The 18,454-nt window shown below is 40.7% G+C and overlaps 1 long non-coding RNA gene across 1 annotated transcript in view; it reads right to left on the bottom strand.

The window, feature by feature from the left end:
• The window catches only part of LOC132214931 (uncharacterized), a 244,114-nt gene that overhangs the window by 62,302 nt on the left and 163,358 nt on the right, over positions 1–18,454 (bottom strand). The window contains exon 4 of the long non-coding RNA XR_009448372.1: positions 12,698–12,781. This is a non-coding gene — a long non-coding RNA (uncharacterized LOC132214931). The remainder of the gene's footprint in view (positions 1–12,697; positions 12,782–18,454) is intronic.

Below are 18,454 nucleotides of genomic sequence, written 5' to 3'. Positions count from 1 at the left end.
CTGAATTTACCGAAAAGAAAAACGAACAGGTATATGTGGGCTATAAGAAACTAATTCTAAATACTATTTTACAGGTAGGTTAAAAGTAAAAAGATGTAGCCTTCACCAGTTTTCTCAGTGGATAGCGCATCGGCCCATGGACTGAAGGGTCCTGGGTTCGATTTCAGTCAAGGGTATGTACCTCGGTTCCCGGACCCAGGTAAGGTTGCATGCGGGAAGCAACAAATTGATGTGTCTCTCTCAAATCTATGTTTCTCTCTGTCTCTCTTCCCTCCCTCTTTCTCTAAAAATCAATAGAAAAAATATCCTCGGGTGAGTATTTAAAAAAATAAAACTAAAAGGATGGAAAGAAATATACCATGGGAGCACTAATCGAAAGTATGTGGGTAGATATACTAACATCAAAATAGACTTTAGGAAAAGGAAAAGTATCAGAGATTAAGAAATACATTACATAATAACAAAAGGGTCAATTCACCAAGAAGGCATAACAATCCTAAGTATGCATGTACCTAACAGCAGAGCTGTAAAACACATGAAGTAGACACTGAAATGACAACAGTGGGACTTGCAGCAGGTCAGCTGACTTGAACTGCAGGTTTGACAGCACTATCTGTGCTTAGCGGTGAAGAGTCCTGGATGTGGAATCCTGGCACCACCCTGCCTCCTGGCTTGGAATCTGCTTCTTCTTCTGTAAAAGGAGATTAATAGCTGGATCTCCTTTAAAACTTTGGTCACATGTAAGTAAAGTGCTTAGTTCATCCCCTGGCACATAGTAAGTGCTGGAAAAACAAGGGCTGTTATCCACTTGGAGACTTACTTTCTCCGCTGGTAATAGAAATAGCACCCTCACTGTCAAGGGTTTAAAACAGTAGGTGACAAATATGTTCTTTAGCCGGTATGTTAGTATTTCCACAAAGAACACAAGTCCTTATGGTTGATATTTGGTTATAGAAATGGATGAAGAAACTTGAATTTAGGTCTTTTTGATACAAAGCACAGTCTTCCTTCTACTTGAAACCGCACCCCCATTTCTTCCTCATTTTTGTTGCATAATGATCCCTTCCTGCGTAGATGTCCATGAATATATTACATTTTTATATCTATAAAATCTTGATAAAATATTTATAGTCTATAGACTATATATATTTATAGCCTCAAAGATAAGAAATAGTAGTCAGGATTAGGAGCAAGAAGGGAGGGAGAGGAGCAGAGAAAAAGTCTCCTGTCATGACTTTTCTGAGCATAGCTGTGGTTAGCTCTCTGCGTTCATGCACTCGTGAAGCAGGAGCAGAAATTACAAGCACCCTGGCTATCATTGTACATATAGGTCATCTCCATTACTTTAAGTGATAGTGCAGCTTTTTCAAACAGGCAACACTCTTTTTCAAGTATTGACGTCAGCAGGGCCTTGTAATTGTTCCTCTCAGTGTCTCCACTGCCACTCCAGTCACAGATGTCCCTGAACAATGGGGACTGCTGCTTTCCAAACTACAGCATAGACACATGGACACCACCCTATACTTGGGGTTAGTAGGGTTTGGTAACCTCTGCCTCTAGCTCATTAGCTGCATGCCTCATTTCCAGTTGGAGGTATAGGATGCTTAGGGGCTGTGGTTCAGGGTGTGCTTAGGTAGGGAGTTTATTTTATCTCCTTTCTCCTTTTTGCATTTATGAAAGTCAGTGCAAGAAGGAGATATTGGAAGACCTCAATCCACCTCAACTCAGCATGGGTGCTGCCCCTTTCATAACAGAGGACTGCCTGCCTAAATAGTTTGACTTTTAGGTGAGAATCAAAGCCTTTTCCCCCAACTTCAATTCATTTTCCCACCAGCCCTGACATATTGCTAGAAATATCAAGATGATTAAATCTGGGTTAATATGTATTTTAAAAAATATATTTTCATTGACTTCTGAGAGGAAAGGAGAGGGATAGAGAGACAAAAACATTAATGATGAGAGAAAATCATTGATTGGCTGCCTCCTGCATGCATGTGCCCTGACCAGGAATTGAACCATGACATCCTGGTTCATAGGTTGATGCTCAACCACTGAACCACACCGGCTGGACTGGATTAATATTTTGGCTAGATTTCATCTATTGGTCCTCTAGCAATGAGAAAGACCTAAAGGTAAAGGGGCTCAGTGAAGATATGTTTTAATGGGAACTTTCAAGTAGAGATAGAAAAAGGGATTAGAAGCAGCAGAGAATCTATGAGGGTATTTAAGGGTGCAGAGCAGAGATGGGGGAACTTGCAGAACGGAGAAGGGTGCAAATAAGAACAAAGTTACTAAAAACAATTTTGCCCATTCCATCAGAAGAAATGCACCTGCTTTTTCTAAGATTCAGTAATAAGAGAATGATTCAACAATTAGTTATTCTCTGTGTCCTATCTTGTTATCACACTTAGAGCAATCTTTGCTGAACAACAGGAAATTCTGAAGATGTCGGGTTTTAGTGATAAGGAGAGATGTATCATCACTTTGAAGTGGGTTATCTTAATTGTGCCTTTATTCACCAAAAGCAAGACTTGGAACACTATAAAACTTTGTATGTGTTTTCTCCCCTGGCTGTGTTCCCATGTCCATAATGACACTTCTGGAAAGACCAAACTCAAGTCGTGTCCCGGATGTGACCAAGACGGGAGTATTATCTAGTATCTGTATAAAATTCTCATTTTCTAAGAGAAAACGTATGAAAATAGCTCTTGAAACCTCAGAAGTCTGATTGGTTTTCCCGCTGCGTTTGAAGGCTGCATTGCTCTGACTGAGATCTGTACATCCCTGCCTTTGTGATCGTTGGCCATGCCCTGGGGTCGGGCTAGGGCAGAGAAAGACTGAACATGTAAAACAGGGAGATGACATCTTCATTTCCTGCAGAAATCTTTTTGTATAAACTCTGTGAACTTCGCTGAGTTTAAATAAATACTCTGCAGTCTGAGATGACTGGATTTCTCTCTGCGCTGTCTAGAGTAACAGTAAAGTTCCAGCAAATGTAGATTTCTCAGGAAGTAGCCTGCGTCACCAGCTTCCTCAAGAAAGGAGGGAGAGCATTCCTTCGGCGCTTCACAGGGCTCTGATGTGGGTGTGGATAATGGACCACGTATGCGCCCCTGGTTGTACCTCAGGTTCTGTTCATAGTGTAGTTAACAGTGTGGGCTCTGGAATGAAAGAGAACTGGGTTGAAATCTCGTGAGTCTGGACAAATTATTAACTTCCTCTGTTTCAGTTTCCTCATCTGTGAAATGGAGGTAATAATAGTAGATAGAGTACTTCAACCAGTTCCTGGAGCACAGTAAAGGCTCACTAAATGGCAGATCTTATTGTCATTATAGTTGCTTTTGATGTTATCACCAACATAATTATTATTCCTGAGAGGCTATCTCTTTTTGATGTGCTCCACAGAGCTGGAGCCACTCCACCAATGCGGCTGGGTGAGGAACTGAAATAGCGTTCTAAGCCGCGTAGGGCCAAGACGGCCAGTAGGTTTTCAGTTCAATGTACTGATGAGTTGACAGTCGCTTCCTGGAAGGCTCTGTGGACAAGAATTCTAAGGCTGCTGATGAGATTAGCAGAGCTGCCATGATCGATTATCAATGTCCACAGTGAGCACGGGAGGGAGACAGGCAGAACCCTGGCCTGGGCACTGTGGGCCGTGGCCCAGGCTCTTCTTGCTCCTCCAAAAATACAGAAAAGTACAAACATTCTCCTTTCCGATTACTTTTCTGATGCCCTTGATGGTAAAAAGGCAGTTCTTATTGATAGCAAGCTATAAGCCAGTTCAAGGCCAAACACTGAAAAATTAAGTGTGGTGTTTTTTAAAAAAATTGTTTAGCGTTTCATAGCTTCCTTCTGGGAAAACTATTTGGCTGTTAGACATCATAATCTGAGTAACATGGTGGTCTCCTCTTCCCCAATAATGATGATAATGGCTTATATTTTCAGAGCACTTAATTTGCAAAATGCTCTTGCATCCATTAGGACATTTTATATTCAAGTATTTGGCTTGTGGCTACAGCGAGCACAAAAGGAAGTGAAGGCAAACTGGTGTTGGGTATTTCTTAAGTCTCATTTCCAGTTCATTGATGATTCCAGCACATATGTTTTGTCTCCAAAGTGCTGGCGTTTCACTTCCAGAGTAATGGTATCTGCCTCTTGCTGTGAGTCTCCCTCTGGTTTCTTGACTTCTTAATTTATTTTCCTTTCATTTATGGTTTGTCCCCATGTAATACATGTTTCGCTGTTGTTAAAATATTGCCCTCATATTGTGTGACATGCCCAAGTATTTCCTCGATGAGTCATTTATGGATCGCAGGGCCAATTCTGTTCTCAATACGAAATGCCGAGGCTAAGATTAATTCCAGTTTGTACTAATGACTGCAGATTCTTAAGGCTTAGAAACCCCTGGTTGCTGCACAGATACCAAAGTGGTTAAATGGTGGCCTGTGTAGAAGGCAGGCTCTCATTTCTTTTCTGTATCAGAGTGTTGTTTTCCTGTCCTCTTAGCTTCTACTTTGGGAAGCATAATCCATTCTCTCCCACTCGTCCAGTCTCAAGAGATTTGGAACTATTTTGCAATAAAAGATGTTTAAGGTTGACCCTCCCTGCCCACGCTGCTCTCTGCTCAAATGGGTTGAGTCAGTATTTCCTCTCTCTCTAACAGCAATGGGCCAGCTAGTTTTGTCTGATAGATGAAGACCCAATTATAAATGACCTTCTTCAGAATTCATCTAACCAGGAAAAAAGTCAAGCAATGATTTGATTAATGGAATAAAAGAAGACTGGTGGAGCAGACAAATTCAAACTCTAAAACCTCTTTCCTCCAAGCAATATTTTGGGAAGTTTCCATAGTAGGGTTTGTATAATGAAACTTCAAATTATATAATAGGGAAACTATGTTTTATCCTCCATTCATTTAATGGCAACCCAGATGATCAAAATTCTTTAAATGAAGACATAAAAATATAAATTATTGTTTATATGATGACTTCAAAGCCCAACAAAAAACTATTAAGGCCACATGACCCTATATCTCTTGTATAATTGTTTTCAGTGAATTAGATTTGGTATTATATCCTCGGTATACATTAAAAGGTGCTACAGGAAACAACCATATAAAATCTAATCTTGCATTCAATGTGGGGATACGATTTGAATAAAATCAGTTAGCCAATTATCATAGCTATAACAACATATTTTTCCTGGTTCCATTTTTATAATTATCCCTTTTTTTCTCCAAATTATGAGCAAATTTATTTAGAAAATTACAAAGGTAGTAGAAGTGAGCCAGCTGGGCTGTATAGGCTCAGGAAACAACTTACAGATGCAGAAGAAGGGCCTTTGGAGCTTAGGAGAGAGAAAGGCAAAGGTAATGTGCTAGTGGGGGGAAAGGGGAGCATGGGAAGGAAAGAACCCAGGTGTGCTCCTGAGAGGGTAAGCACTTATAAATATTATTTTCTTTTTTAAAAAATGTATCTTTAAAAAAAATTTTTTAAACATTTTATTGATTTCAGAGAGAGGAAGAGAGAGAGAGAAATAATGATTGACTGCCTCCTGCATACCCCCTACTGGGACTGAGCTCACAACTATATGCCCTGATGGGGAATTGAACCGCTGGCCTCATGGTGCATGGGTCGATGCTCAACCATTGAGTTACACCAGCCAGGCTTAAATTTATCTTTATTATTGAAAGTACTACATATGTCCCCTTTTATTCCCCCTCTTCTACACTCCCACCCCCTCCCCAGGCCCTCACTGCACTATTGCTTGTGTCCATGGGTTATGCATATATGCATATAAGTTATTTGCTTAATTTTGTCCTGCCCCCTGCCCCTTATAGACAACTTTAAACCTATTAAGAAAAGTTTAAGGTAATGGCCCTTGCTTTCTCTCTGTAAGCTTAGCCTCTAGTTGAGAGGCAATTCACATATGGAAAATTTAATAATCATAATAATAATAGTCAATAACATATGAGGTACTCAAGACATTCACCACAAAATAACAAGTTAATGCTCTAGAGAGTAAATGTTTAAGGATCTAGCCAGAAGTAATAGAAGGTCTAGATAATAAATATGAAGGATCATACTATGATTTGGGATGAACAGGATGGGTTTTAAAGGGTAGGAAGTATTTGATGTATATCTTAAAAAGGAATGAAGGAGATAATTAAATGTCCTCTTATGTCATTAAGCCCCAGAACTACATGTCTTCTGATGTAATTTTTATTATCCACAAATCTTCTTCCCATTTTCTTCAACAGAGAATCAATTGTGGATTTTAGAGATTTCTTGAGGATCCATGACCCATCAGCTACCTGAAAATCAGGAATCTAGTGTAAGGTAAAATAGCATGAACAGAACAAGTAGGTAGCTGTTGTAATGAACTAATGAGTAAGTGTATCTATAGGGCATAGGGGTTGGAAGACCTTAGTAGAGGGAGAAAAGCAGAGGATTTGAACTCTGAGGACCTGGGGTCTAGTTCTACCTGACATTTGTTAGCCATGTAACCTTGGACAAAATGCTTAATTTCTTAAGCCTTGAATTTTCTCATCTATCAAATGAAGATGATGATTTCCTTTAGATTGACATGTAGAGATTATATGTAAACTAATATCCTAGAAAGTGCTGTATAAACTTTAAAAATGAGGTACACAGTATTATATTAAAGTGATACTCATTTCAGTAATAGACTTCTTCATACGGATTTGATTACTATCACTTTATCAAAATGCTCATCTGAGAACAGGATTCAGTGCTTCCCATTGACTTCACACTTGGTGGTGGGAATCAAAGCTGACAAGTCCACTTAGTCCAGGGTTAGTAAGCATCCAAGAGCCTCTGCAACAGCAGGAAAATATCAGGTGCTCTCATCCTCCCCGGGGTGGGCTGGCTCTCCTCCAAGGCTGTCAGCTTAGAGAAGTTCTCAGATGTCAGGATCAGTGCAGTTCATTCCAGGTATGTGTGCAATACTAGCTCCAGTAGAGTTCATGCCCATGTTAAAAGTGGGTTTATAATGGAGCAAGATCTCACCTTTCCATTTTGAGGAAGGCTGTAAAGGTGACATGAACCTCTGGAGAAAGATTTTGGAATAAGGATGCATGGTGGTGTTCAACAGTGGTTCAATCTTTACTTACTAGGTTTGTTCATGGAAAACTTAAAAATAAGTTTGGAAAAAGCAGAGTCATGAGCACCCTGTAGCTCTCATGCCACCGGCTTCCTGAAATAACCAACAGAAATGAGAAAACAGACTATTCAATATATTATAAAGGAACCACCACATGGAGCTCTAAGTACTAGACAGGATGCAGGAATTTTCTTCTAATCCCAAGGCTATAAATATGCAATAAAGGGAAGAATAATATGCAAACAAGTTTAAAATAGAACTCAGCAGGTCCCATTCATTCTATTTTAGGGAAATCCAATGAAGTGTGTACTGGGTTTCCAAAACTGTTATAGTGAATGTTACATGGAAACTCATGGGTGCCCATTTCACTGGACCCACCCCACTGGATCAAGGGGAAATGTTAATCTTGCAGACTACGAGAGCCTGTGTCAAGTATATGCCTAGCATGTTTAACTGCCTGTTGTAGTCTTAGGGCTCAGCATAAAATTCCAGACATGGTACTCATTCTCATTATTATCTGTTGACCTAATATGGAGTTGGAATAAAAAACTTTAAACAAACAGTCCAGATGAGAAACTGCCACCAACAATGTAGTAAAATAATCATTTCAATAAATCTTAAGTGCGTTTAAGCCACTGGTTTCCTGGACATCATAAATTTTACAATTCTGTTTCTGGGAAACAAAATTAGATTTTCTGTATATTGCATTGTTTTGTGACACTCTTCATGGATTAGTAATTCTCTAAGGACCTTGGGGTAATAAGATTAAGCTGTTCTTAGGCATATCTTAGATGCCCAGATATTACATATGGCATCTGATTTCACCCTCACAAGAAGTTCAAAGCGCAGGTGTTATTATCATTTTTCCAGAGAAAAAGTGAAAGAAACCTGGGTAGGTTAACCAATTGACTCAAAATCACTAAGAGATGAAGTTGGGATTCTTAGTAGAATTCACCAGTTACACAGTCCCTTCAATGATTTTGAAAATTGTTCTTTTTCCACTATAGATATATTATCTATGGATAATATTATTATTATCCTACATAATAAAGAGATAATATGCAAATTGACCATCACGCCCTCGTACAATATGGCTGCCCCCATGTGGTCACAAGATGGCCACGCCCATGTCATCACAAGATGGCTGCCCCCATGTTGTCACAAGATGGATGGCAGGGGAGGGCAGTTGGGGGTGAACAGCCCAGCAGGGGAGGGCAGTTGGGAGCGACCGGGCTTACAGAGGAGGGCAATTGGGGGGGACCAGGCCTGTAGGGGAGGGCAGTTTGGGGCAATTGGGCTGGCGGAGGAGCAGTTAGGCGTCAATCAGGCTGGCAGGGGAGTGGTTAGAGGGTGATTAGGCTGGCAGGCAGAAGCGGTTAGGGGCAGTCAAGCAGGCAGGCAGGCGAGCGGTTGGGAGTCAGCAGTCCCAGATTGTGAGAGGGATGTCCCAGACTGGAGAGGGTACAGGCTGGGCTGAGGGACAACCCCCCCCCCCCTGCCTACTGCAGTGCATGAATTTCGTGCACTGGGCATCTAGTGGAATAATAAGAATGCTTAATGTATATATCAGTGTCTTCCTATCACTTCAATGCTTATGAAAAAGGGTTAGAAAGAATTCTGGTCAGTTGGATTTTCTAATTAACTAAGGGTTAATGTTTTCTTTCAAAATCTTGTTGAAACAATTCCTAAAATGGCCCCATCTTCTTCTGTGGCTCAGCAAAATATGGTCATTAAAAGCATCATTTTCTCTGATCATGTTTTGGCCACATTTTTGCTCAAATGTCACCTAACCAGAGAGACCTCTTGTGATCACACTTGATAAAAAGAATTTACTTCTCAATCTCCTTTCATTCTATCACATTTGCACTGCTTTACTTTTTTCCTCACAGCATTTATCACTAATTGATAAATTACATATTTATTTGTTTACTTTTTGACTACCTTCCTTGGAATATAAGCTTCATGAGAAAAAGATCTTTCTTATTCCCAGAGTTGTTTCTCCAGGGCCTAGAATAGTGCCTGGAATGTAGTTGGCACTTAAACAATATTTATTGGATGGATGAATGAATGAATGAATGAATGAAGCTAATTAAATATCTGTTCTAACCATTTAGAACTGATATTTATCAGTCCTGTTGCCACAAACAGATTGGGTTAAATCTATGTGTGTGTGAGAGAGAGACATCCTGCCACGTATTATTTGGCACCTAGGTATAAGGTTATTTATAATAAAGTTGTTGCTGCATTATCTGATTCATCTTCACACAAACAGGGCAGACACAGGGCAGCAATTTAAGTAAATTAAGGCCCTGGTCCATTAGAATTAGTCCATCAAGGTTATCCTATAATTTGAAGAAAACAACTAGCATCTTGTGTGCTCTGCTTTTTTCTCTATGCAATCTTTTATGCTGAGCATGCACCATTCACTCTTTTTTAAAATTTCTTTATTGATTAAGTTATTACATATGTGTCCTTATCCCCACATTACCCTCCACCACCCCCTACTCATGCCCTCGCCCCCCTGTTGTCTGTGTTCATTGGTTAGGCTTATATGCATGCATACAAGTGCTTTTGTTGATCTTTCCCCTTTACCCCCATCCTCCTCTACTTTCCCTCTGAGTTTTGATGGTCTGATCGATGCTTCTCTGTCTCTGGATCTGTTTTTGTTTATCAGTTTATGTTGTTCATTATATTCCATAAATAAGTGAGATCATGTGATATTTATCTTTCTCTGTCTGGCTTATTTCACTTAGCATAATGCTCTCCAGTTCCACCCATGCTGTTGCAAATGGTAAGAACTCCGTCTTTTTTACCACAGCGTAGTATTCTATTGTATAGATGTACCACAGTTTTTTTTTTTTTTAACAAAGCACATAGACTTTGAAAACTACTCAATTCTAAAGAAATTGGGTTCCAATTTTCATGTTCTCTACAGAGAAATTCCTGAAAGTGGGGTATCCTTAGAGAAGGCATCCACTTGCAAGTTTTCTCACATTCTTTCTGAATTGCTGTTGTCAGAATAGTTGCTACCTTGCTGTATGATCCTGGTTAAGTATCTTTTTTCCCCTCTTGCTTAAAAAGGGTAATCCACATGCTGTTTTCAGTAGGTAGAGTGAAGATGTCTGAGCAGTAGGGGATGGAGTAAAATCTATTCTGAATAGTTTTACAGATATGTGGCAGCTGAAACAAGGACTTTCAGTGGGGAACTAAATGAGTGGAGTTGTCAAAGCAAAGATGCATGTGTCCTTTAAGTATGAAAAAGGCTCCAACTGCTATATTTCTATCACTGTATTCATGGTGCAAGTCCAATGTCTTTGGAAGCATTGATGAACCTTAAATCTGAAAACCTTCATGGAAAGCTTACTAGATCCTGCATCATAATGAGAGGGAATCACATGGTGTGAAGAGCTTGGGTTCTGTAGCTAGATGGCGTTGGAATTGAATCCTGGGTCTGCCACTTCCTGGCTGGGGTGACCTTGAGCAAACTACACTGTATAATAATAAATAATGATAATAATAATAATAATAATAATAATAATAATAATAATGGGTTATGGCACTCTCCTGCTTAATTCCTTTTAATAGTTCCCCAAGTCTTGAACACCAACTAGACAGATGTGTCCTGGTTCCATCTTGGACCTCTTTGTGGGCCACTCTTCCTTTTGCTTGTTGTGCTTCAGCCTCAGGGGTCTTCTTTCTGGGCCCATCTCAGTGCTTCTGCACTTGCCTGTCCTTCACTAGAAGGCTCTTCCACCACCTATTCTCAGGGCTTGCTCTCTCACTTCCTTAGGGCCTCTGCTCAACTCTGACCTCCCCAGAGACTCTGTCAGAGTCTCTTTCTAAAATAGCACCTCCTTTTATTTCTTTACCTCCTATCTATCTTTATTCTTCTTCATGACACCTATCATCCTGAACGTCTATTATAAAATTAACTCTTCATTGTCTGTGCTGCATTCCACCCCATTCCAATCCTAAACGTAGATGTATGGGTTATGAATGGTGTATTGTCCTCTGTGGTGCTCAATAGATATTTGTTGAAAGCATAAGTTGATACCTGGCTTAAATTGTGTTCATCAGAGTTTCCTATTGATTTGGAATTTGGGCCCCAAAAGACTGTCATCAGAGGGTGCTACAACTATGAAGTCTAATAGTTTCAAAAGCTGAGACTCGAATATCAAGAAATCAATTAAGATTTACTCTGCAAACAAAAGAGTAGGATCTAGAAGAGAGAGAGATTTTTGGATCCTCACATTTTCAAAACTCTAATCCTACTAATTCTGTTTGTTTAGGAGACTTGTGTGCATTTCTATTCTGGAAATCAAATGAGCCCTGACAAACGTAAGAGTGAAATAAGTTGATCCTCCATAAGAGCTTTTGGGGTCCTAGAGGGCAGAGGAAGTGCTGGTGTGCCTTTATATGCTTGTATCTCCAGAGTCTACCACAATTATTTGCAGTACATATATAGGTAGATGAAAAATTAACAAGTAAAAAGTTTTCAACTTGGAACCTAATTCCAATAATGTAGATGCAGTGATCCCTAGTTTATCCTCCTGAGGTTGTATGTCTCTTTTCTGCTCCCTTTAGATGCCTTCCCATCATCCAGTTCCTCTCAGGTCTCACTGGATATCCTCCTCAGCATCTTTGCACTGGACACATTAAAAGGTTATTAAAACATGAAATCCTCTCCACACTAGGCATACACCAAATTCTGATGAAGAGAAACTGGAGTGGAGTTTCTGGGTGTTCTCTGTCAAAATGTGAGTGTCCATTGTCCCAAAGAAGCAAGTTCCTTCATCTTTACCAGAGTGGTAAGCTTTATGAATTTATATCTACAAAGAATTGACTTTGGTAGGGGAGGGAGGAGTAAGGGGGAGAGATCAACTAAAGGACTTGTATGCATGCATATACGCATAACCAATGGACACAGACACCAGGGGGGTGAGGGCATGAATGGGAGTGGGGGGGGGGGCATTGGGGGAATAAGGACACATATGTAATACCTTAATCAATAAAGAAGAAAAAAAGAGAACTGACTTTAAATTATTTTGTGGTTGCTGATTTTTTTTATGCTTGAATCAGCAATATGGTTTTAGCACCAACCAGTGAATTAAACATTCTTCTCTTCTATATCAGAAAGCAATTATTTTATAGAAAAAAATTAGGGCTTGCAGTGAAACATTTAACTGTAACAATCAAAAATATTGTCTTATTATGTGATCTGATCTATACTTGAATCTATGATCTCACCCATTTCATCTGTCTTTACCACAGTCCCTCCTAAGCCAGAATTTCATTTTGATGAGTTGTTGGTTTCATAGTGTCTTGTAATGCAACCTGCCCCACTTCCACCAAAGACCCCTCTGCTGATAATCCTCTCAGTTTTATTTCAGTTCATTTTATTATCCTGTTGGTTTAATGATACTGTATTTTCCACCAAAGATGCTATGTCTCTACCTTTCATTAATGATTTTTCAATTCTTGCATGAGTTGCCATTTAAATATCATAATTTATTACTTTTTGGATAAAATATTCACAGTGATTGTGAAATTAGTTACTCATATTTGGGGCTCTTACCTATCATTCCTTAATTGACCTCTCCCCTCTCACCATCACCCCTTCTTCTGGGTTCACTGCAATTACCGGATGAGAAATCTTTACCTGAATAGGATAAAGAGGAGAAAATTGATATTAACCAAGAGTCTTTTATACACTGGCAAATAATCACAATTTAGAATGCTATCTTGTATTAGATTGATTTTCAAGCCAGTTGCCCACACTAGCTGAAAACTAGGACAAGAACACACTAATTCAACCATCTGAAGGTTCAATCCATTGTTTCTACTTGTCACTTTTGAGAATTAGTTGACCCAAGCTGGACTTAATTTGGTTCCAGACTTACAGTCTGAGGGGAAAGGGGTTTCAACTTTCTAGAGCAGGGGAACAAAGCTCCAAGTACGGCCGGCCATGCTGTTTATAGGCTATGATTTTGAAACCTGAGACCTGACTCGGGGATGGACATGCATCCACAGGAAAGCCTAGATTTTCTGTTCTCAAATCCAACCCTTGCAACCTCCTAACAGATAACCCTTCTCACTACCCAAGGAGCCTTGGCAAAGGCATAAATCCACTTCCTCTGGTGTTCCTCTGGCAGAAAAACCCCAGGCTACAACACTTTCTGCCTTGTTAACCCTATGAACATGCAGCATTATGATTCTGTTCGGTTCTGGATCAATGTTTAGAACTATCTTGCTCTCCCATATGAATATGGGTGTGGATTGGACCTCTGGCAGCTGACCTGGAGGCAGTTTTGGTTTCCCCTGGTAAGTAACCCATCCCTGTTGAATTCTGGGTGGTCATAGATCTGTAGGACATATTTGGGAGAGAGTTCCAAAATGAAGCAGGGTTCCTAGTTTGAGAAACTGCCTAATGTGAGGGCTCAAGGGAGGATGAAATGGTGATTCCAAAATGCCATTGTTTTGTAAGTTGTAGGGGCATCCGGAGCATTATCAGCACAGCATCCATAAGCATCTGACCTTCGCCTGGTGAGTCAGTCCCTCCGTGGAATTTAAAAAATCAGAACTGAGGGAAGGAAAGGTCCAACCTGTCTTAGGTGGCAGAAGCTGTAAGGAGAGCCATTTGGATGTCATGTTTCCCACCGCTAAAGAAAAGCTGGCTCACTGTGACAACAAGTGAAACTGACCCAGACACAGACCAGGATGAGGCAAGAGAGCCCAGGTACCGTCCAGCCCCTGGTTCCCATTGTTTCAGAGGTCCAGAGGCACCTTTCCTCTCTCCACAGTTTGTTGTTCAACGATTTCTTTGACTATAAAATATCCTCAGAAACCTTCCAATAAACTCTTTCTTTCTGGACTAAGCTAGTTGCAGCTTGGTTTTGCTCATCGGCACTCAAGAGTCCTAATTATACATATATGCTTGGGAGTTCAAAACCAGATATCAATCAGGCCATTCTAATAATATCTGGGACAAGAAGGAAGTGGTTTGAAATCAGGACAATTACATATTTTTCCCCCCAATCTTCCAGCCACAATGAAGAGAGCTATAGGCAGCTATCACAGTTTTTCTGGTTCTGGGTCAAGGGTTGGAATACAATTTTCAATAGGAAGTTTCAAGATTAGTTCTTGTATACCTGAGCACTTGTTCATCAACACATTCTCATGGCCTCCTTTCTATGGACTGAATACAGATGGCCAATGGATGAAGGAGAATGGGCAGAGCCAACCCTCAGTGTTTCTCTAAATATCTCTACCTTTTATCCTTTTTTGCCCATGAGATTATATTTTAAATTTGGCCTTTACTTTTAAATGTAATGAATACTATCATTGGTCCTGTTAGAATATATGCCTCCTAATTTTATTTTATTTTATTAAATATATTTTTATTGATTTCAAAGAAGAAGGGAGAGGGAGAAAGAGATAGAAACATCAATGAGGAGAGAGAATCAGTGATTGGCTGCCTCCTGCATTCCCCCCACTGGGGATTGAGCCCGCAACCCAGGCATGGGCCCTTGACTGGACTCGAACCTGGGACTCTTCAGTCTGCAGGCTGATGCTCTACCCACTGAGCCAAACCAGCTAGGACCGCCTTCTAATTTTATAAACTTAAATCCCAGTAATGGCTGATAATGTGAAACCATTTCAGTTCCCTTTCCCCATATTTCTGGAGCATTCCATAGGCCAGAATATTTCCAGCTCTTAGCATATCTATTTCTGTTTCTTGTAATCTTCCCACTTCTCCAGCACAGGCGCCTGATGCAGAATCAGCTCTCGCAAGTCCACTATTGAATGAAAAAGCAACCCTGCAAAAGTGTTGAGGAAACGTTGTGAGTTATCAATCCTCTTCCACAAGGTGGTGCTGGTTGACATGTCGCCTGCCTTGAAGTGTTTAAAGGCCTCAATCTGTCACCATTTGGTTGACCTTAGGACTTGATGAGAAGCAGCAAATGTACTTGTTGAAGCCAGGAATTTCTGAGTCTCTGCCTTTTCCTCTGACTAGATGTGTGGGTTTCTCAATTTCTTTATTCTTAAATAGGACTCATGGCCCTTTACCTAGTGTCAGAGGACGTGGTGAGGTATCCTACTCTCTCTGGATACTTCTCAGAGGCCTACTTTCTTGGGGTTTGAGGTTTGGGGGCACTGTTTTATAAGATCTAGATGGGAAAGGGGTTGTTTGGCGAGGAGAGAAAAGACATAGACTTGAATAACCAGTACTGGACACCTCACTATTATCCTGGCCAGGTTGCTAGTATTTGGTTTCCAGGCTATTGGTGACTCTGGGGCTCTCCTTTTTGCCCATGAAATTGCATTTTTGATATAACTTTTCTTTCAAATATATAAAAAAAATACTCTTCTGGGATCATTTAGCATAAACTTTACAAAGGAATATTTTACAGAACTCATGTTTGGGAGGACAATGTCTAATGCAATAGTGTTCTGTTTAATCAGGCATCATCAGAGAAAGGTGTTGCATATAAACAAGTTTTCCAGATACTCAAACTTTATTCTTTTCCATGCCAAATCTTTTGAAAATTTTTCATGACTGGAGTAGATTAAAATATTCCTAAAATAGCCTTGGCCAGTGTTCTCAGTGGTTAGAGCATCAGCTGCACACTGAAGAGTTATGGGTTCAATATCTGGTCAAGGGCACAAACCTGGGTTGTGGGGTCTATACCTAGCCCAAGTCTGGAGCATTCCAGAAGCAAATAATTGATGTGTCTCTCTCACATTGATGTCTCTCTCTCTCTCCCCTTCCCTCCTTTCCACTCTCTCTAAAAATCAATGAAAAAATATCCTTGGGTCAGGATTAACAACAACAAAAATAGCCCTAAAATATATTGTGCATTCTGTGCTTTCTTAAGCATAAGATGCTGAATTTAATTTATTTAATAACTTATAATTATTACTTTTACTAGAAGCCCGGTGCACGAATTTATGCATGGGTGGGGTCCCTCTGGGTAGCCTGTGGGGATTGTGCCAAAACCCGCAGTCCAACGCCCGCTCATCCCGGCCCCATTATGCCGCTGTGAGCTCGTGCCCAACCAGTCTCTCATGCCGCTGCAGCAGCGCTCGCCAGCCATGGGCCCTGCCTCTGGCACCCTCCCAAGGGGAATGGCCTGCGGGATCAGGCCAAAACTGGCTCTCCTACATCCCCAAGGGGTCCCAGATTGCAAGAGGGTGCAGGCCAGGCCGAGGGACCCCCACCAGTGCACGATCAGGGCCAGGGAGGGACCGTGGGAGGGCTCCAGGTCGTGTCCAGCCCATCTCACTCAGTCCCAATTGGCCAAACCCCAACAGCAAGCTAACCTACTGGTCGGAGTGTCTGCCCCATGGTGGTCAGTGCATGTCATAGCGAGTGGTTGAGTGGCCTTAGCATATCATTAGCATATTACACTTTGATTGGTTGAACAGTCGACTGGTCACTGGACGACTGGACACTTAGCATACTAGGCTTTTATTGTATAGGATTCATTTATTTATTTTCTATTCTAAGAGCTACTTAGTAATATAGTATTTCTGCCCTGAAAATTGCTAAATGCTTCTACCATTTTTCCTAAGCACACTCTGCCCTTTACTACTTTTCAAGTTTACAATCAATGGCACATCTTATGCTGGATACCAGATGGACAGGCTGCTCAGTATGGGTTAACACAGGTGCTAATCTCCTCAACTGAGGTTCTCCATACTAATTTCTTTGTACAGAGCACTTCCTTCCTTCCAGGGGGTTTTCTGGACTCTTGAACACCTCAAGCCCCAGGGACAGTTTCCCAGCGAATGGTCCAACATGGGATCTCAGTCTGAGCACAGTCACTCCCTGAGCACCTCCTTCTGATTCATACTCCATAATAAAAAACGGCTTTATAAACATACCAAGGAAATAACATTAACATAATAAAATAAGGAGAGTGGGGAAAATCTACTGAAGTCAGAGCCACAATGGTAGGTTCTTACGAAAAAATGAGAGGCCACAAAAGAGACATAGCAGACACAACTCCTTTATTCATAAGAACAGAAACCCAATTCAAAGTGGCTTAAGATCAAACATTTACCAAAAAAAGTATCTGAAAAACTTCAGGAGAGGTAGATACAAGGGTTCAAAGATCCTCCAGGACCTGATTGTTCTCCATCTCTGCCCTACTTTCCTCTGTCTTAGCTCCTTGCACACACCTGCCTTCTCCATTCATAGTCCCCAGCAAACCCAGGCTTACTAGTATACCCTTCTGGCTTCCAGTCCAGTAATTCCAGTCCAAGCATCCCAGAATCAACTCTCATTGGTTGGGCTTAGGTCTCACAGCTCTTGAAAGTCAATTATTTGAAAAGTTGCAATACACTGATAGGCCAGATATGGTCCAAATGTTATCTCTAGAGCTAGAGGGATGGATCAGATGACCGTAACCACATGGACCTAAAATTTAGAGTTTGAGCAGAGTCATTTCCCAAAGGAAAAACCATTATATTATTACCAATGTAGGTATGAATGGAGCTGGAATGATAAAACCAATAGAGTTGAGCTAAAGAAGCTAATTAATATAAGCTAATTAGTATGCTGACTTACCAACTTCTATTATGACTCAGAGAGATCTACCACACACTAGATATGGCCTCCCAATGGGTGCCTACCTACCATTTGACTATTTTCTTGAAGATTTTTCTCTCACCTCCATCTGTTCCTACACAGAATTAGAGATGGAAGAGGGAGAAGGCAAGGCTGCTGCAATCTCCATTCCAAACATCTCTAAATTCTCCAAGATCTTTTATCCTATTGGCCAAATCCTCAATTACTTCAGCTAATTTTCTTTTCAAAGGTCTTAGGCCAATATTATGACTATTTTTCCAAGGATATGAATATTGTAGAAAATAATCAAATATAAATCAATGGCTAGCCCCATGTTACTCTGATGGTTGACCACACTCATATAAGAGGACTACCTGAGAAGTAAATCTAGATCATCCTTCTCACCTAATTCCCCACTATTGAATTGAAGTTTTAAAAAGTTCTAGAGAAGCCCATGGATATTTTCCTCCCTGTTCCTTTTTTCCCTCCCTCTCTGCCTCCTTCTCTCCCCTCTCCCTCTTTCCCTTCTTCCCTTCCTTTTTTCCTTTTTTTCTTTCTTTCACAAGAATGGACTGAGATCCTACTGATGAAACAACCATAAAGACAAGATTCCTAGATTAAGTCCATGAGCACTGGTTTTAGCAGGGGTGAAGGTATTGGTTGCAAGCAAAATTATCAATGTTGTCTGGCTGGTGCGACTCAGTTGGTTGAGCAACATTCTGTGCACCAAGAGGTCATTAGTTTGATTCCTGGTCAGGGCAC

The sequence above is a fragment of the Myotis daubentonii genome, chromosome 13, assembly GCF_963259705.1.
Source record: "Myotis daubentonii chromosome 13, mMyoDau2.1, whole genome shotgun sequence".
NCBI lineage: Eukaryota > Metazoa > Chordata > Mammalia > Chiroptera > Vespertilionidae > Myotis > Myotis daubentonii.
This window is presented reverse-complemented; position numbering and strand designations above follow the sequence as displayed.